This window comes from Delphinapterus leucas, chromosome 14 (genome assembly GCF_059928025.1).
Source record: "Delphinapterus leucas isolate spDelLeu-1000000601 "Yukka" chromosome 14, BTC_Dleu_Yukka2, whole genome shotgun sequence".
Lineage (NCBI taxonomy): Eukaryota > Metazoa > Chordata > Mammalia > Artiodactyla > Monodontidae > Delphinapterus > Delphinapterus leucas.
Window position 1 is genome coordinate 69,726,165 of NC_143142.1, and position 21,700 is coordinate 69,747,864.

Consider the following 21,700-nt stretch of genomic DNA (forward strand, 5'->3'; position numbering starts at 1 on the left):
TTCATCTCTCTCAACTTCAGTTTCTTCATCCGCAACATGAGAATAATGAGGAAACCTACCTCCTAAGACTGTTCTGAGAATTAAATAAAATAATTTAGATGAACTCCTTCGTAGGGCGCATGGAACCCAGCACTTGCAGAAGTTGTTATTAACAAATGCATCTAAAAGCACTTGGAAAAGAAGACGACTTCTTACAAGTATGGGATTATTATTATCGTCTATTCTAAGCCAAGATGACAGGCCTGCCTGGCCCTACCCTAAATTTTAACTTTTTTTCATTTATCTTTCACAAAATTATTCTAAAAATATCAAGTGTTTTTGAGTACTGGAGACTCAAACAGGGGACAACAGATGAACTCCCCGAGGAAGCCTGTATGTGTTAGAACTCCTGCAGAAAGAGACAACAGACTCGGTGTTAAATTTTAATGAAGGGCTTTTTACAAAAGAGAGGGCGGGGCTCAGAGAGCCTCCCTGTGATGGTGAGGCACCAGGAGTACAGAGGCTGAAAGTTTTGGTCCCCCTCTGCCTGAGTAAATGTAGAGACAGTGGTGTTACCAGATCTGAGGAGAATTGGGGCCACCCCCAGCAAGGGTGCAGCCACTGGGGGAGAGAGAGGGGCCCACAGCCAAACCGGAATGGAAACTGAAGGCCGGGAAGCCCAGGATGCAATCCAAAGAGGGCAAGCCTCTCCGAACCGGCACAGGACAGGGGATGGATGAGCAGAGGTCTAGCGCAGCAGCAGGAGAGTGGCAGCACGTAGTCCTAAATGAGGACTAACCCTAAAATACACTTGGTCAAGTACAGAGTGACCCCCGTGAGCACAGAGGCCTAACCTATTACCGAAGCGAGGCAGCCTACTTTCAAATCCCAGCTCTACCACTTATTAGTCATTACTTATCTTCTCTGTGCTACAGTCTCATCTGTAAAATTGGGATAATAGTAATACCCTCTAGGGTGGTTGTAGGAATTAAGTGAGTTACTATTTAAAGTATTCAGAGCAGTCCAGGACACTTAGCACTGGATGAATTTTAGTTAATACTACTATATTATTATTATCCCTTGACCCTGGGGTGGGATTATGGGTATTTGTGCAGGCTTACATCATACATAAGTGAACCCTTTGGGTACTAAGAAAAGCACAGGGTCATGATTTTTATATGCCACAGACACCAACAAAACACACTGGCCCCCCACTGTACTCTGGGGGGAGGTGGACTTAATATGTATAAACACAACCTACTGTCAATTAATCATCAAAACCCACCTTGGGGATCAGGCACATTTTGTAGATTTCCTTCAGTCTGTCTTTCCACTACTGGAGAAAGAAAAGGCAGTACACTCAAAGGTTACACCTCTCCATGTGTCTTCTCAGGAAGTCCACCAAACACAGGAACATATATCAACACACATCCCCGTCCATTTTTCCTTTTGAAGCAGCAAACATGACATTTCCCAAATGGGCTTCCACTTGCAATTTTCCTTTGCTTCAGACCAAAATTGCTTTATTTCAATTTTTGCAGATGGTGTCAAGCTTCCCATTAGCAAAACCAGGTGGAATTAGAAGCTGGTAAGCAACAACAGAGGAGCTGAGTCCCCAGAAGTTCAGCCCAGCGTTGCCCTTGTCTGCTGTCCAGACTCTGAACAGCTGGCGGCTGGGCAAGTGTCCAATCCACAGGACACCCAGCATCCGAGAATATAAGCACACGTTTGGACACAGGGGAGGTTTGTTTGTTTTTTCTTTTAAGTAGAGGAGATCAAACAGAAGAATAACTAGAGAAAAAAAAGAGTATGAATGAACTCCTTCGAGAGGCATCGCGAGAGAGGATTAAAGCAGCAAACTATTTGTCAGTGGAAACACCAGGTGGACTTCAAAACTATCAAACTTAAATCACACCAAGGTTCTCAGAACATAAAGCACCCGATTCTCTTGCTTCAGACACATTTACCTCAGACCTCAGAGATATGAATCAGCCTCATCTCTTCAAGGTAAATCATCCCTACCTCATGCACAGCTACAAAGCATCCCATCCAGATGACTACCATTCCACCAAGAAATGCTCATTTTAATTAAACTTCACTTTATAATCTCGAGCCTAAAGGGCTTTTGTGGGTTTGGTTTGGTTTGCCCCCAGCATCAAATATGTGTTGCCCTGGGAAAGCCATGGCTGTGTAGGGTTTGTCTTTACTTAGATTCAGACTATGGATATCGCAAACTTGTGGGACAGTTAAAAATTTTAGAGGTTTTACAATTATCATCCTACTGGTTTCTCACAAACACCATGTAAAGTAAATGGGACTAATTTTTATTTTTCTCCATCTTGCCCACCAGAAAACCAAGGCTTAGTTTTCAGTGTTAGTGACAGTCTTAGAAAGTCTTCGATAAAGCATTACGGCTGTTTCCAATACACACAACGTTAAGAGAAAATGTGTAGAAAATGTAAGCCAAATACTACAGAGGGAGGGGCAGTCTCCCAGCTGTTCCAGAAGGGCGAAGTTGAGTACAGGAACGTATGCAGCATTGAAATGAGGCTGCTGCGTGAGACTATCATTTCAGTGAAAGAGCCTAGCAACTCCGACCCTCCACGAACTCATTTAAGGCTGAGGGCCCATGTGAACACTTGTTAACAGAAAAAGGGGAGGCCCTGAGAGAGACGTTTCTCTACCCCCAGAAGGTGAGTGAAAAGAACAGGGATTAAAGCAGCGTTAGTGCACTGCTGAGAACAAAATCTCAAAATTCTCCCATGTGGAGTTCAGAGAAGGCCCACGACTAAGGTGAGTCCCAGGTTCCCTCGGGATCCAAAAAGGCTAACGGGGCTTCCCAGCCTCTGTCACTGAGAAACGAAAGAGGACTTGGAGAGAGGAGATGGCCTTGGGGGGCACTTCAACACTGTGGAGGGCAATCAACTCCCTCCTAAGAAGGTGAGTGGGCTTTTGAATGCCTCCCAACCCCCCTCTTATAAGATTATGGGCAGGGAGAAGGGTCTTCTAAACCCCTCACCACTGAGTTAGGGCTGGTAGTTACCTGGAAGCTGGTGAGTCAGCAGTAGAGAGTTCAGGAAAGATATGGCCAGTCGTTCAGCAGAAAAAGGGCCAGGAAAGGGAGGCCCAGGGGATGCCTTCAGTCCTGCCATCTCTACTAACAAGGAGAGCGCCCAGCTGTAGGTAATGTGGTCAGTACTGAAGTGGCTTAAGCTGTTTGGCCAACACTCCCCAAGAGAACCATCTACTGACAGCTCTAGCTAAATAATTTGGGGGGGTCCAGTGCAAAATGGAAACGTGAGGCCCTGGCCAGGAACAGAAAATTAATCTCCCCTCTCCATGGGCCGACCACCCCGACTGGTGGTAGAAGGGCAAGTGCCAAGGCATTGCAACCTTCCTGCCAGGTTGAGATTGGTACTTGGATTGGGGGTGGGCAAGAGGCCTCCTGAGTTGCCTACGGAATATACTGGAACAGATGCCTCCTTGTTTTTCCCCAAGACACAGCAGGGCATTGCACCACTCCAAGCCTCCCATGCCCAAGTGCCCGCACAGACCACACACACCCCCACACACCCACACACACACGGCATGTTTCTGAAGGCAACAGCAGTTGCAGGACAAGGATGGGGAGGCCAGGCAGGGCCCAGTGCATGGAGAAGTGGGGAATGGGTCTCCAAGAGAGGTGAGGAGACAGTAAGATATAGGTCTGTGCAGGGGCCAAGGCTCTAAGCCCCTGACACATGCTCCACTAGCCCATCTGACCTCACGTCCAAAACACAAATCCAAAGATAAAATTATTAATAATTTCAAGATGGTACCCTGTGGATGTTACACACCAAGTATGGGGCCCTTCTGAGCACAGGCCCAGTACAACTGCACTGGTCAGACGTCCACGAAGCAGGCCCTTCCTGCTGGGCGAGAGGAAGCCAGCAGCAACAGGCTGCAAGCTGGGGGCCCACAGTGGGGATTGGAAGCTGGGAAGGAAGAGGCTAAGCTTCACTCAGATCTCTCACACCAGGGGGTTTAAAAGGGGAGGCTGCCTTGGAGACTTTCAAGAACCAAAGGATGCCCCCTGAGAGAACCAGTGGGATTTGACAGCTGGGCAGACAGCTGAGATGGAGCCACACAACAGAGAGAGGAAGTAACCTTGCCATCTCTGATGTGAGGTTGCCCACATAAGAGAACAGCAATCCCAAACGCCACGTTGAAGGCAGCCCTTTCTCCACCAACAGTTATGCAAGAAGGTGGCCCTTTTCCACCCAGCACCTCAACACCGAGACACCAGAGGGGAAAGCCAGGGGAAAGGGATTGGTGAGAGAGCAGACTACACTCCTAGTTTCCAGTCTTTGCTGGATTTGGAGGGAAATGAGAGAAAATGGGGAGGCCCTGAAATGAACAAGTGATCGAGGTTTTAAAAAGAACAGAAAAAATGTTAAGAACAGGAACGAGACCATTTTAATTTCCAAAAGAAACTGGAACATTAGGGAATCAGCCCAAACTGTCATTAAGGATGTCAGCTTCCCAGCAGGAAAGAGAAGTTTGACCGACACAATTCGCTATTGGAAAGATAAAGTCATTGTGTGTTTATACCTGAGAAGTTCAAACTGTTCAATCAAAACAATTATACACAACCTCAGTGATTGCTCCAAGAACTGCAACAGAGATCCTGCCCTTACTACTGAAAGGGCTTTTTTTTTTTGAAGCACAGTTGACTTACAATTTAATATTAGTTTCAGGTGTACAACATAGTGATTCAGTATGTTTATATATTACGAACCATGCAAAGATACAATATTATTGACTATTTCCCCTGTGCTGTACATGATATCCCCATGACTTATTTATATTATAACTGGAAGTTGGTACCTCTTAATCCCCTCCACCTATTTTGCCTATCCCCCCCCCACCCCTTCCCCTCTGGCAGCCACTAGTTTGTTCTCTGTATCTGTGAGTCTGTTTCTGTTTTGTTATATTTGTTCATTTTGCTTTTTAGATTCCACCTATAAGTGCAAACACAGAGTATTTGTCTTTAAGAGACTCATATGTACTGAGACCTTGAAAAAGCAGTTTCCCTAAATACAGATCACTGTTCCCCTCCTTGAGACATCAGGCCATGCACTCATCACGTGACTCCCCAGCCAAAAATAGTTGACCTGCGTCTCCTAGAATATGAGTGCTTTAGACAAGTTGCAAGTGACTTCCTGTTACCAATTTTTGCCACAATTTTAGAACGTGCTAATTATTTGGTTAAATTATTTCTAAGGCAAGCTGTGCCCTCATTCAGAGTGTGATTTAGTTAGACGTTGTCCTACTAGGCTCAGTGAGAGATGCAGATTACAGGTAAACTAACTTTCAGGTAGACTGGTGTCCCAGAGGATTATCCGTCCAAATTACATCAAGGTTATGCCTTGGCAAGAGCACGCTATTTTGACTGCTTGACCGATCAGTTCAGTGAAATAAACTGTGAATCTGCTTAACATACTGAATGTACCAGTTGTCATGATAAACTGACTGGATAACAAGTAGTTTCCACATCATGTAAACAGAGTGGAAGGCCATGCCTTTGACTTTTGGTTTGGGGAAAATACAAATCCTTGAGCCTCATCTGAAACCCACACAATCCTTCTCAAAACCACTTTTGTACTAGAACTATAACGGGAAGATCAACCTTTTAGGAGCCTATAACCAGGGCAAACTACGGACCACAGGTCAGATTCTGCCTGCTTCCTACTTTTGTCAATACATTTTTGTTGGAACACAGTCACACCCATTTATGTTATCGTTTACAGCTGATTTCATACTGCAGCGGCAGAGATGAACGGTGGTAACAGAAACCCGCTGGCCCCTTGCCCACTGTTGGTTTAGGATGTGTCACTAGTTCCAGCCAATGAAATGTCTGAGGAAGTCAGCTGAGGTGGAGGAAGGAGGCACTTCAAAGAAAATTTTTCTTAATTTTAAGGAAGAGACAAAAATCTCTCTTCTTTTTCTAACAGCTGTCACCATGGAATGTTTTGCTGAAACTCCTGCTGCCATCTTGTCACTAGCAGGGCAGAGAAGCAGAACTGACTCTGAAGTGCAACATCTGAAGCCCACCCTACCTCTGGATTTTTTGTTATCAAAAGAAAAAAAATTTTGTTACTGGTTAGGCCAATTTGATTTATTCCCGTTAACTACTGACAAAATCCAATTAAAACCCTGGCAGACTATGGAGAACGGTATGGAGGTTCCTTAAAAAAGTAACAATAGAACTACCATATGACCCAGCAATCCCACTACTGGGCATATACCCTGAGGAAACCATAATTCAAAAAGAGGCATGTATCACAATGTTCATTGCAGCTCTATTTACAATAGCCAGGACATGGAAGCAACCTAAGTGTCCAGTGACAGATGGATGGATAAAGAAGATGTGGCACATATATACAATGGAATATTACTCAGCTATGAAAAGGAACGAAACTGAGTTATTTGTAGTGAGGTGGATGGACCTAGAGTCTATCATACAGAGCGAAGTAAGTCACAAAGAGAAAAACAAATACCGTATGCTAACACATATATATGGAATCTAAAAAAATGGTACTGATGAACCTAGTGACGGGGAGGAATAAAGACACAGACACAGAGAAAGGACCTGAGGACACGGGGGGGGAGGGGAAGCTGGGACGAAGTGAGAGGGTAGCGTTGACATATATACACTACCAAATCTAAAACAGATAGCTAGTGGGAAGCAGCCGCGTAGCACAGGGAGACCAGCGGGATGCTTTGTGACCACCTAGAGGGGTGGGGTAGGGAGGGTGGGAGGGAGGCTCAAGAGGGAGGGGATACGGGGATATATGTATACGTATAGCTGATTCACTTTGTTGTACAGCAGAAACTAACACAACATTATAAAGCAATTATACTCCAATAAAGATGTTAAAAAAAAAACAACTCTGGCAGAATATGGAGCCAAGATGAATGCAGCTCTGGAGGGGTTAAGGATAACTGGAATTTTGGAGAAATTACTTCCCCAAAATAATAACTAAGTAGCAAAGCTCTGTTTTCCTAAAATAAACCTCTCTCCCACTGCTACATGACTACTGCTGTCTAGTGAATGATGAGTAACTAACTTGAACATTTCATTCAAAAAACATTTGGGAGCATTCTTGTACTACAACAGAAACAAAAATATTTTCAAAACATGAAGACACTCTTTTTGGCATTAGCTATTTTAACATGGCAAACATATATAATGTGATGTTCGCTGAGTCTTGAATAAATGGTAAAGCTTACATTTTCTTACACTTAAGTCCTCAGTACCAGAGAAACCCCAATCTAGTAACATTTTTAAGACTAAGGAAAAAAGAGAGAGAGAGAAGTTGTCAGCTTGTGTCCACGAGGTCAGTCAAACTCAAAACTAAACATCTTTGAACCAAAGAACCCCACTATCCAGAAGAGGCCATGAGAAGGATCCCTGTCCAATCCCTTCTTCAGCCATAACAGATTGTCCCATTTCTTCTACTTAGACGCCTCCCATTAGAGTTCACTTCTTCCCAAAGCTAAACACACCACAGCTGAACTCCGTAACTTTGGAATGTTCTCTCCTTCCAAATGTCCTAACAAGTCTTCCCCTACCCTCTCATTCTCCAAGGACAATTCATCATCATTTAAATTACAATTGGACAGAGATTCAGTTGGGAAAGACACTACCACACTGCATGTGTATTTAACCATTTCACTGGATAAGGCCAATCCATGGAATAGAATCATCAAGTAACTTAATCTTTCTCCATCCCTTAAAATGTACTCCATGGCACTATGGAAGTTGGCTCCATGAATTCTCTGGTTTCTTTTGGGTCATTAAAAGTCCACCAAACATCTTATGTGAAAAAGGCAGTTTCTTCTCGGTAATCAGAATATTCAGTCCCACATCACAATCAAAACTTGGTCTTAATATAAAGTTAAAGCCTCTTACCTCCTTTCTGTGTGTCTGTCGCCAATAGGAAGCAAGCAGGCAATGGGGTGTCGTCAGATACTTCTTTTCTTTCTTTTCCAGCCTAACCTTCCACTTCCCCCCTACAACTTGCTAGTTTTCAACTCCCCCAGAGTTAAAGTGGGGAAAGGAAAGGGAAGAAAGGACCAGGAAAGCTCCAGCCTGAAATAGTCATGAGCAGATGTCAACACTACCCAAGGCCAGCTGGGAGATACATGTGTTAGATCTCCAAGTGGTCTCAGAAAACAGAGGAAACACAACTCATACTTCTCCGTAGGTTTTACATCGATGCGTTCTCCTCATGAGATGAAATCAGCAGCTCTCTCCACCGACATCCTCCACCAAAGCGATCCCCAATATTCAATCCCTACCCTTTTATTGTACCCTCTATGTGAGGTCTTTAAGAGTCATAACTCCTTCACCTCACAGCCATTAGAATTGTTTACTATTTCCAAAAAAACAAAACCAGAAAATAATAGGTGTCACCGACTATGTGGAGAAATTCTCGAACCCTTGCGCACTCTTAGCGGGAATGCAAAATGGTTGTCATTACGGAAAACAGTAAGATGTTTCCCCGAATAATTAAACATAGAATCACCATGTAATCCAGCAATTCCATTTCTGCTATACTCAAAAGAATCAAAAGCAAGTTCCCAAACACATTTATACACCCACGATCACAGCAGCATTATTCACAATAGCCAAAAGGTGGAAGCAGCTCAAGTGTCTATCAACAAACGAATGGATTTAAAACTGTGGTATATACACCCAACGAAATATTATTTAACCTGGACAAAGAAGGAATTTTGACACTTGCCACAACACAGATGAATCTTGAGGACATTACACAAAATAAAATAAGCCAGTCACAAAAAGACAAATACTGTATGATTCTGCTTACATGAGGTACTTAGAATAGACAACTTCATAGAAATAGAATGGTGGTTTCCAGGGGCTGGAAGGAGGGAAGAAAGAGGAGATATTGTTTAATGGGGACAGAGCTTCAACTTGGGAAGATGAAAAAGTTCTGGAGATGGATGGTGGTGATAGCTGCACAGCCATGCACAGCCATGTGAATGTACTTAATACCAATGAACTGTACACTTAAAATGATTAAGGTGGTAAACTTCATATTATGTATATTTTGCCACAATTAAAACTAAAATAAGGGGCTTCCCTGGTGGCACAGTGGTTGAGAGTCCGCCTGCTGATGCAGGGGACACAGGTTCGTGCCCCGGTCCGGGAAGATCCCACATGCCGCGAAGCGGCTGGGCCCGTGAGCCATGGCCGCTGAGCCTGCGTGTCCGGAGCCTGTGCTCCACAACGGGAGAGGCCACAACAGTGAGAGGCCCACGTACTGCAAAAAAATTAAAAATACAATAAAAATAAAATTTAAAAAATAAAAATAGTTGATTCTTTCTGCTACCATCTTCTTTGAAAATATAATTTCTATTCTAGCCTTAGCTAAAACCTCCATGTTAACATCCTACCATATATTCACCAACCACAAAGTGTATTCTGGTTTCATAAATATTAAAATGTGAAAAAGTGACTTGTTACTAAACCATGGTGGCCAGTATACTGCTGAACCTATTACCTCAGAATTGTTCTAGCAAAGTACGAGACATTTTTCCTTGAATGCATTTTCCAAGGTCCAACTCTCACCAGGCTGATTTAGAAAATTAACTTGTCTCTCTGGCACCACTTCTGAATTAAAATTAATGTTCCAAGTCTCTCTGACCCACACCCAATCACTCATACACACAAAAGAGAGGAAGTTTACGCTATAGAAATATTTTCACACTTGGAATTTAAAATAGCATCACCTCAACATTTCTAATTACAGAAAACGTATCACAAGCAAAAACAAAGATAATCAGATGTCTATCCTGAAACACTGGAGCTGATTTAAAATCACCTCGTCTCATTATTTTTACCCTTGTCCTCAAATACAATAGGAGGTGCCAATACAACACGAGGAAATCCTTGAGAGGAAAATGGTAAATCACTCATGTTATGACAAGAAAAGATTTACAGGTGTAATAGAAAAGCATAAATTTAGCAAGTGCAAGATGAAAACACTGTATGTCTGAAGTGCACTTAGCGTTAAACTCTGAGTTCAACTGCATACAAGTACGTAGAAATTGTTGACTCTGAAGAGATTCAATGAGTTAGCGATAACAGGCAAAATACCAGTTTCACATCATACCCACAGCAGGAGAACACTGATCAATAGACATTACCGATCGTGCGTGGTCCGCAGTCCTTCACGCAGGGAGAGGGCGATGGGAAATTAAGAATGCGTAGAGTACAGCTTAGCAGTTAAGAAAGCCAGGCTCATTTTGTGAAATTCCCTGGATTCAAATTTCAGCTCTGCCACTTGTTAGCTCCAAAACCTTTAATGAGATTCTAAATCCTTCTGTCCGTTCATCTGTAAAATGGAAATAAAAATGGTACTTAATTAATAGCAAGGATGGGAAAAGCCAAGGAAATAATGTAGCTAAAATACTAAGCACACTGCCAAGCATATAGAAACTTCTCAATTAATAATTTTTATGTAAGAGAGAAAACTATAAATTTTTCTTCAATAGCAGAAGTTTGGAAGAAATTTAAAACTGATTTATCTAGGATTTTCGATTCAGATTTGCTCTTGCTTACATCAGTGCTGCCCGGGTAACCTCAAATTGATGAACAGGTAGCTAGTTAACCGACAGCAGTGGTTCCCAAACTTGAGTGATTCGAATTACCTGGACAGTGTGTTAACACCCAGGTTGCTGGGCCCACTCCCAGAGTTTCTGACCTGGTAGGTCTGGAGTAGGCCTGAGGATCTGCCTTGCTAACAAGTTCCCAGGTGAAACTGACACTGCTCGTCTGGGAACCACACTTGGAGAACCACTGATCTACACTCTCCTACCCCGACAACTACCACCAGCCCCCTTTCCAGAGCTTTCCTCCTAACGCTCTTTCCAACCTCAAGAACTAACCTGAGTGCCTCATTCTAAAGACAGGTTGTCTGTCACTCTGTCCTGTTGGCTGATATGCCATCCAAACAGAACTACCCAAAAAAGTTCAGCCACCTTCAAGACTTCACCATATCTGGGTCCTGAGCCCCGGGGAGCCAGACCCCGTGGGTCATTAGGAATGGTCCATTAAAACTGATGTAACCCTCCCCTTAGAGCTGTAGAGAGCCCTCAAATGCCTGGGAACCAAGGGTGCAGAGCCCTTCTGTAACTTCTTCCTGCCTGGGTCTCTGGTACCTTATTTCACTTCCAGGGTCTGCACAGTCTGGGGACCTGTACTGAGTTAGCCAGAAGATTAACAAGATCTGATTTTCTAGCTTCCTACTAAGCTGTTCTCAGGTGTTTTCATTTACAAGTTCACAATGGCATAGTTCACATGCGCACACAGATGCGATGAGTAACGCTGGTAAGTGATAGCTTGGTAGTTGGAAGAACATTAAGAGCAATGTTAATTAAGTATACCTCCCTACAGGCTAGCCATCCCTCCTCATACTCTGTGGAGTGATATTATCCATCTGATTACTCTTCCATCTACCACTGCCTTTATGCTTTGACTTGTCTTTAAATATCCTCACTAATAATGAGACCAGACTAGCAGCCAACTTCCACCTTTCACCTATTCCAGCCTCAGCATGAGCACAATGGTTTTTTTAAATGCAGAAAACCTTTTAATTGCCTAACACAAGCAGTGTTTCTGTAGAAAATCCTACAGGAAACTCCCAGTTTGATTTCAATCCGTGCCTGCATTACAAACCCTTCCCCCACCAGTGTCAGATGACAGCCCCACCCTTGAACCAAATGGGCTTCAGCTGTCTCTATGGTACCTGGTTAACTATCTCACAATGACCCCAGTACACCTGAGCCTACAAGCTGCATCTTTCGCTCAGTTTGAACCTTTAGAAGTTTGAACTTTGTCTGAATATGTCTTGAATTCCCCACCCCCCCCCACTGGATTCCATGTCTAGTGTGTTCTCCAGTGCTGCTGTCAGTTCTCCCAGCAGCCCACTGGTCGAAAGGTGGAACCCTCTCTTCAGAAAGCATGCCAATAATTCCAAGACAAGGCTGGCTCACTATAAACATCCATATAAAACTGATGCTACACAAATTCCCCTCAGGTAATCAGTTTCAAAAAAAAATAATAGAAGAGGGCTTTCCTGGTGGCGCAGTGGTTGAGAGTCTGCCTGCCGATGCAGGGGACACGGGTTTGTGCCCCGGTCCGGGAGGATCCCACATGCCGCGGAGCGGCTGGGCCCGTGAGCCATGGCCGCTGAGCCTGCGCGTCCGGAGCCTGTGCTCCGCAACGGGAGAGGCCGCAACAGTGAGAGGCCCGCGTACCGCAAAAAAATAATAATAATAATAATAAGGGAGTGAAATTATCCCCACTCTCCTACCCCACCAGCATTAAAAGTCTCCTAAATATAGGAAAATTATCATTTCTAAAGGGTTACATCTATAATTTTTATAATACAAGTAAATATTAAATCAGGATACATGCTCACATACTTATTCTAAGAAACTGTCATTGTCTCCATGCCACTGAATTTTAGACCTCCTGTTTATTTTTTACAGCAGCCAGTCAATAGATACTGTCTAAAGGTGATAAATCAATAAATAGATATATAAGTACACAATTTAAAGCTACAGTGGTAACCAGCAAAAGAACAAAATTCAGACCTATTCCAAGTGGTCACTTCTAGGGCATTTGATTTGAGAAATAAAAACTGGGAATGGGTCAGAAGAAAGGTTTTGCTTTATATTTTACACCTTTCTGTGCTTCTCATGGTTCTTATATCATATATTATTTCTATAATTGTAAGAAACAAAGATAAAATGAGTAAATAACATTTTCATTTATAAGGGATTAGTTAAATGAATTCAGTATATGTATGCATGTTGGTTTGCAACCACAGGAGCTTCCTGGGTGAAACCTGAAACTGGTCCCCAGTACACGGAGGGTAGGGAGACCAAAGAAGGAGGCAGATCACTCCAGACTGGTGGGGGGCAGGTTTGATAAACAAGGGAATTTACTTACGAGGCTTATTTTAGGCGGGCGAAAGGCGAGTAGATCTTCGTACCCTCCTGCCAGAATCTTAAGTTTCTACAGAGGACTTAACGAGGTTCAGCCACGAACTCTGTCCAGAGAGTCCTAACACACTGCTCTCTCAAGGCCGCGTCCTTGAAAACTGCTCCCGCTGTAGGAACGGTGGGCGGAGCATACATTCCACGCTGGGGGAGGGGCTAGGAGCCTTCTACCGCCTGGGTCAACAGGTGGTTGTGGTTACGTGCTCTCAATGTCCTCCTCCAACAATGCATCACGCAGATACTAAAAGGGAAAAAGAAAATAGCATGATAGGTATATAGCAATATAAAAAGGTAACTTTGGAATGCCATTAACTTTTTTAAAAGAACAGTTGCAACAGGCAAAAATGTATAGCCTGATTCAACTGAAGTAAAAATTACATACACACACATACACAAACACACACAGACATATGGAGACTTGTATAAGCACAGAGATAACTGGGAAATACACCAAGCTATTAGATTTAGAAAAATGGAGGAAGTCTTTAATTTTCTTATTTTCTATGCTTCTGTAATTTTTGAACTTCATATGGTGAGCATATATTACCTTTGCAACTTAAAAGATAAGATTCTTTAAAATAAATACACACAGACATGAGTGCTTTTTGAGACCTAGAAAATATAAAGCAGTGGACTTAAATTATATTTGCATATTCATAGAATCTTGAGAGAGAAAGAATCTTAAGAGACCCAGGGAGTATTAGCGCCTTGCTCAGAATCACCCTGCTGGAAAGTGTCAGAGCCAGGTTTAGACCACAGGCAGGCCGAGACAGCAGGAAGACCAATGCATTAAACTTTCCAAGTTTGGGCTTCCCTGGTGGCGCAGTGGTTGAGAGTCCACCTGCCGATGCAGGGGACACGGGTTCGTGCCCCGGTCCGGGAAGATCCCACATGCCGTGGAGCGGCTGGGCCCGTGAGCCATGGCCGCTGAGCCTGCGCGTCCGGAGCCTGTGCTCCGCAACGGGAGAGGCCACAACAGTGAGAGGCCCGCGTACCGCAAAAAACAAACAAACAAACATGTAGTCAGGCAGGATTCCATATACTTAACCTTCCAGTAGGCTTAACTACTTCTAACTGCTAAGGAGACCAACCTATCTGTCAATGTTTGGCTGCAAGAATGGCCTCAGACTGAAGACCTGAAGGTGGCTGGTAGTCCAGGGTTCCTAATCAACAGTTTTCAAAGGAAAGGTGGGAAAATATTGTGAAACTCTGGGCCAGGTTACCACCGAGAGCGGGGTTGTAGACAGAGTGAAAAAACGATGCATCATTTCTTACATGCAGTTCAAAACATGTGACTGCACAGTTACTTGACGTGCATCATAAAGCCAGTGTAGGAACTGAAGATAAACTGCAGAGATTGTGAGCTGAAAGACCTAAGTGGATAGAGGTATCATCTATAGACACAAGGAAGCAAGCAGAAGGTAAAGGCTTGGGTAAAAAAAAAGAATAAGCTTATTTAGAAACAGAAAGTAGAATGATGGTTGCCAGGGGCTAGGGATAGAGAGAAAACAGGATTTGTTCAATAGGTATAGAGTTTCAGATTTGCAAGATGAAAACGTTCCAGAAATCTGTTGCACAAAAATGTGCATGTAATTAACACTACTGTACTGCACACTTAAAGATGGGTAAGATGGTAAACTTTATGTTATGTGTTTCTCACCACAGTAATAATAAGCTTGTACAGACTGACTCAGGAATCAAGGTATTGCCTTCCTCATATCACAGTTCAGGATTCAACAGATTGATCTTAACTTCATAAGATAGCTCTGAAAAAAAACAGACAATATTATATCATTGTGACCTGACGGGGTAAACACTTAGAGAAATAAACTCATCCTCATTATCCACAGATGTAGTGAGCACCCACAGAGGCGTGACCACTTATTAAGTGATATAGGATATATAATATTTGATGGAAAACTGACCTGACAAACACTCAAAATATAATTTTTAAAAATCACATTTTACCATTTGTCTGGCAAAAAATTATAACTCATCCTAGGCAAGTGGTTTAAGTTGGCCTGAAATGAGAAGCCACTCTAAACTAATTAACTCTCTCAGTCACCTCATTCCCACTTGAAACGGATGTCTTGATTGAAAAATATTCCTGGCTGTGTTTCAAGTACGTTCAAGCACTAAACCAAAAATATTTATGAGATAAGAATATAGTAACTACCCATGCTTCTATGCTAGTAATATCCTACTATTTACTAAATTTAAACCCATTGCTTTAAAGCCTCAATATGTCAATAAGATATCAGAAAAACAAAAATAATAGCAGAAGATAAAATTTATTGACCACTTACTAAGCTTCACAATAATCCTTCAATGAAATTGTTTGAGAGATCTGTCCTATTTTACGGGAGGAAATTGAGGTTCAGAGGATTAAATAACTTAGTCAAGTCATACAGCCTACAGGCAGTAGATCCTAAACTGAAACCTGTATCTGGCTAACTTCAAAGCCTATCCTCTTTCCATTTCTCAACCCTGCTTATAGAGAAGTCAAAAGCCTTGGAATCATGTAGAGTGGATTAGAGCCAGTAAGCATGAAATAATTGTTAATATTCTTTGGTTATATCTATAAAACAGCTAGGCATTTAAAAATTGAAAATTGAACATTTTAAAAATTAACTGTCAGAAATTGTAGACGTAACCATCTTACAACTGATTAAATAGCTTACAATTCATCCAGGTCTATCTTTGCTTAGTAGCAAATAGAAAATTGAGGACCGCCAAGTCATTCTCAAATGTATTGACCTCATTAATCCCTTGTCACTTTAACTCAGTGGTCACCAAACGCTTTTGATCATGCACCCCCTTTGGTTAAAAAAAAAAAAGGCATACCTCCTATATAGTGCTTGTTATCTATTGTTACTCCAAACTACTCCAAAACTTAAGGTCTTAAAATGACAGCTACATTATTATAGCCCATGATTTTGGTGGTCCTGAATTAAGACAGATCTCAGTGGGTGATTCTTCTGCTTCTTTGGCTAGGGTCTCTCAGTGGTACTCAACTAATGGCTCAGCCAGGCTGGTCTAGAGGATCTAAGATCACTTTGCTCATAAGCCTGATGCCTTGGAAGGGACAGTAGGAAAGTTCGGTTCAGGTGGGGCCCTCTCTCACTTCATGAGATCTTAGGGCCTTTCCACATAGTCTCCCCAGAAGGGAACTCCCACTTCTTACACGGTGACTCAGGACTTCATGAGTGAGAGCTCTCTATAAGATGAAGTGGAAGCTGCCAGTCTCTTAAGGATTGAGCACAGAAGCTAATATAGTGTCACTTTTATCGGATTCTATTGGTCAAAGCAGTCACAGAACCAGCACAGATTCAAGAGAAGGGGCTATAGATTCCTACCTCTCAATGGAAGCACTATCAAAAATTTCGAAGCTATACCATATAATATAAATATAGACTTCTACTACTGAACTAATACAGCATGAACATTGCAAAACACACAAAATGGAAAATGATTAGCTAAGAAACAAATAAGTACACAAATAAATAGGCTAATATTTTCCTCCCATGGATCATCTTGCACAGATTTTAAGGGGAACATACTTCCATTTTGGAGGCTCTTACTTTACCTTTCAACATATTCATTCATTAATTCGGAAAATATATACAAAGAGAGCAACTTATATGCAATAGACATTGCATTAGGCACTGATGAACAAACATGGACCTCACTCTTTAGGAATTTACAACCCAATGAGGAAAAGAGACAATAAACAAATAATTATATTTAACTTTAGAAATGTGATCATAGAAGAGTGTATTACAGGTCATGAGAGCATGAGGAACATTTTGAACTTGACCTGGGGACTCAAGGAAGCAGGCATCTTTCTGGACACTGCTTGCCTACCATTGTCTTCATGAATGTGCCATAGTTCTCCTAACCCCCCAAAATTTAAAAATCCCTGAAGACAGGATGATATATACATTCCCTTTACTGTCCTAAATACTCAGTTAATGTTTGAAGTGATGGAACTAATTGATTAGATCTTCTTGTGCCTAGGGTATAAAATTCTACCTCTAGCCACAATCAGCTTGTTTGTCAAAAGCATGGGTGGTAAGAGAACAGAGGAAACCAGCCCAAATTTACCAACACCACTGGAAATAAAATAATAATTATTCCTATCTGTAGAGTACTTAACAGATTACAAAAGCTCTCACATTCATTAGCTCATTAAATAACAAAGGTATTAACAACCATTTTTAGAACAAGAAAACAAGGATTTTATACGTTCTCCCTAATGGTAAGTCACAGAGCATTCCTTAACACATCATTTGCGTTGCCTTGTTCGATCTGGGTATTTTTGAAATGTACAGACACTAGCAAAACCTCTCCAAGAACCATGGACAGAGGGGGAAAAAAATCATTTCCTTCCTGTTCATGAATACAGGCCCCCTGTTGTAAGTAACTATCTTTACTTTCTGAGTCTGAGGATAACAAAACCTGACAAAGTGGAGTTTGACTGCAGCCTGAGGTCCAACAGGTAAACTGTGGTTACCATTATCAGCCAATAGTCAGCAATTACAGCATTCAAGACACGGTGTAACTATAGACACTCTAAAATTCTTGAGACAGTTAGATGGCAGAAGGGATTATCAAGAATCATCCCTGGACTTCCCTGGTGGCGCAGTGGTTGAGAGTCCGCCTGCCGATGCAGGGGACACGGGTTCGTGCCCCGGTCCGGGAAGATCCCACATGCCACGGAGCGGCTGGGCCCATGAGCCTGTGCTCCGCAACGGGAGTGACCACAACAGTGAGAGGCCCGCGCACCGCAAAAAAAAAAAAAAAAAGAATCATCCCTGGTGATCTTTTAGAACAGCTTAGATAAAGCATCTGTCCCAAGTGATTTAGGTATAGCCCTGCCTCCAAGCACAAGGGAAATGCATGGTGTTTCAGAACAGCATCCTTCTCTCTCATTCTTTCTATGATATATATGAAAAATGAGATAGATTGTTGACTTTTAGCTGGAGAGGACTTTAGACATTATTATCTCTCTCATTTTATGCTAAAGAGATTGAGACCCAAGCAAGTGAATTGACTTGCCCATAGATACATGGCCCAACCTCACCAAATTTCCTACTTTTCATTAGTTGCCCATTCCAGCATCAACTCCCCACTCCAAACTGAGTGCATGACTTTGAAATTATGCTAAAAGACCTAGACTCCAAGGAGAATCCTTGTACCGGAGCAGAAAGTTAACACATATAGTAGTTATACCAGGTCTCACAGGGCCCTCCTATCACACCATGGAACATGCCTCCTCGGGACGCATTTGTGCAGGGTTTTTAGAACCAAGCATTGTTTTAAATCTTGCAAACATAGTGAATAACAGAATCTAAATACACATGTAGCACACTATTATATCCTAATAAATGTCTTCACATTCTCATTTTTATTCATGGATTTCATTATTCATTTTTATTCATGGATTTCATGAGTGAGGGATCATTATACAGACACCAAAAGTCTGTGCACACACGCACATATATATATACACACACACAGCTGGAAACCATTTAAAAAGCTTTTAGCCCATTAAATTTACTCCAGAAATATGATTTAGGAAATTTATAAATAGGAACTACTAAGCTATAAGTTTCTACCAACGGCTATAAAATTTACCTACAAATGTATCTCAAAAGCAATTTGAAGGAAAAAAGGAAAAGTGAATTACATCAAACAAACAATTACTTACTGGTTATTTTCAATTTTTTCCACCATTCAACCAACCGTTTGTGTGTTTATTTGCTTTTTTTCACATAGTTTGTATTTTAGATACTATGAAAGGTCAGTAAAACACCAAAATATTTATGAGGCAGAGAACATCTAGGTTTTTAAAGATATAGTATGTATTTTTTAGCTTATCTTTAATGTCTTTACAACATTTTTGACTGGTTTTCTGACTTTATAGTCAGTGTTAGCCAATGTGATTTTTACCATTGTTCCTTTTTCTTCTTGCCTTAGCTCTTCATTTAAACTGCTAAGCTATTCCATGCTCATTGCCCCTGGGAAGTAATTTAAAAGCAGAAAAAAATAGGGGAGAAAGAAGTGTCATTAGTTTTTGAATTCCAAAAGTCTATGGCTTAGGAGAATAACAATAATAATAACAACAGCAACAAAAACTCAGGGCAGGAGTGAAACATTTAGTAGAAAATATGAATATATCTCCCTAATCACTCCCAACTCCCTACCACCACCAGTCCTCACACAGATGCCAGACTGGAGGCAGGTGGGAGAGACAGGTGAGCCCAATAAGATGAGACTGGAAAGCAGGTTCACAATCAGTATCCACACGGTTCCAGTGGAACAAACCCCATCCATCTCCAGCCCCCCTCCCCCAATCCTCACCCTTGTTCTGCACGTTGTCCTTCCAGTGTACATCCATCCAGAACTTCCCTACACCTGCCAACAGAACAACACCTGTGGAGGTGTAGAAGGGAGAGTCCTCCTTCCACCTGAGTGTGGGAGGAGCCAGCTCTAGATAGTTTCCAGCAATAGTCAGCTCTAGTTTAATAAAAGGGACAATAAATAGAAGTTAAAGGTAAACTAAATAATCAAGATTGCTGAAGGTAAGATGTGAATGGTCTTTAAGTGTCCTACTGGTTCTAAATTTCAATGACTCTATGAAGCAGTCCCATAATACTTTGCCTTTATCAAGCAAAATGTTTATAAAAGAAAGCTTTAACTCTGTTTTCAAATAAATACTTTGAGCTTAATGGATGAGCCGACAAGTCAATGACAGCAAGATTTGAAGTACCTAACTCCCAAGTCTGGGACCTGTGATTAGTATCTGTCACAGCTTCAACATGAAACAGTCTATCAAATTAACAGTAGCAAAGAGGAATGAAGTCAGCCTAGGCCATTCAGTAGTGGGAGGGCTCAGAATGGGAAGGCAAGATGAGTGAGGAATGCTCTGACTCCAAAATGTGATTCCATGTATCTAGTTCTTCTTCTGTATCTTCTTCCCTCTTACTGTGGTACCTAGATCTCCTTGAGTATTTAAGACAATAAACTGAATATCTCCTCCATCCTTTTTAAAAGCCATTCTCAGACAGACTCTGTTGGTAAGACTATTCTTCAGTTACAAGAACACAAGCTCTGCTTTGTGCTAACTCCTCCCACTATTACTGAGACTCAAGCATGATGTCCTGCCTCTCCTTCTGTTCTCTCAGCACCACCTGGAGTCAACTGCAGATGATACTTAGGACCTCCCCAGCCCTGGAATGCCAGCGCCAATGTGGTAACCAAACAGCTCTTATTATGATGAAGCTTTATTAGGTACTATAGACCAGTTAATTCCATCCTTTCTTCCCTGACATTTGCCAGTGCCCCAGTGAAGCTCCAACTAGTGATCGATCTTCCATAGTCTCATCCCTCCAATCCCTCATACTGACCTGTGGTTCAAGCCTCTCACTGCCATCCTCCCTTCCTATCTTTTTACTGTGTCCTTTTAAACTCCTATTCCATAATCAATAAATTCATTTATGCCCTCAGTCTCTTTGAAAGACACACAATACACCCTTTGCTTTAACTGAATTCTGACATTTTCCCCAATTTCCACCTCCCTTGAAGATCTCTCAAGTGGAGTATATTGTTTCTCCCATGCCTACATGACAGAGTCAGCATTCTCCTAGTTGCCTATTTCCAATTCAAGGCCATTACTCATCAGCTTTCTGAAAACCCCTCTCATTATTTGATATACATGCTGCTAGAGATTTGTCTTACCTCCAAGATCTATGGTCAATCCCGGCTCCCTCCCAGATTGACAGATTGCTGAATTATGTGCAGACCTTTCATTAGCTATCTGGCTTTCCACCTTAACTCCTCCACCACCTTGGGAAATATCAGAGGTGTATATGGATGACTTTCTGGAACCTCACAGTTTCTTGAACTTCTCTACTCTAATGACTTTTATCCTCACTCCTCTCTGCTGCACTCTCTCATGACCACGCCTTGGATCTTTCAGGATAGAAAAAGAAATACTAAATAAGAGCTAAATGAAATCCTAAAACTAAACAAATAGTATTTTAAGTCAAAAACTTTTTGAATGGAATTAAGAGAAGATTGCATGCTACAAGAGAGTCAATGAACTTGATAAAAGGACAACAGAAATTATCAAAACTAAAACACAGAAGGAAAAAAGATTAAAAAATAATGAACACAGCTTCAATGGTCTGTAGAACAAAACTGAGCAGACTAATATATGTATAATTGAAGACGCAGAGAGAAAGGAGAGACAGGAAATAAATATTTGAAGAAATATGGATTTAAATTTTTACAAATTTTCTTTAAAATACCAACTCATATATACAATAAACTCAGTAAACTCAAGCATGATAAACACACACACAAAAAAATCTCACACTAGGCATATAATAGTCAAACTACTGAAGATCAAAGATAAAGAAAAAGAATCCTAAAAGAAGTCAGGGAAAAAAGATACACTGCACACACAGAGAAATAACAATATAAATTATGAACAACTTCTCATCAGAAATAATTGAAGTCAGAGGCAATGGTACAATATTTTTAATGTGTTGAAAGAAAAAAAAAACAGTCAACCTAGAACCCTACATCCAGCAAAAATATCCTTCAAAATTAAAGGTTAAATAAAAGTATTTTTCAGATCAAC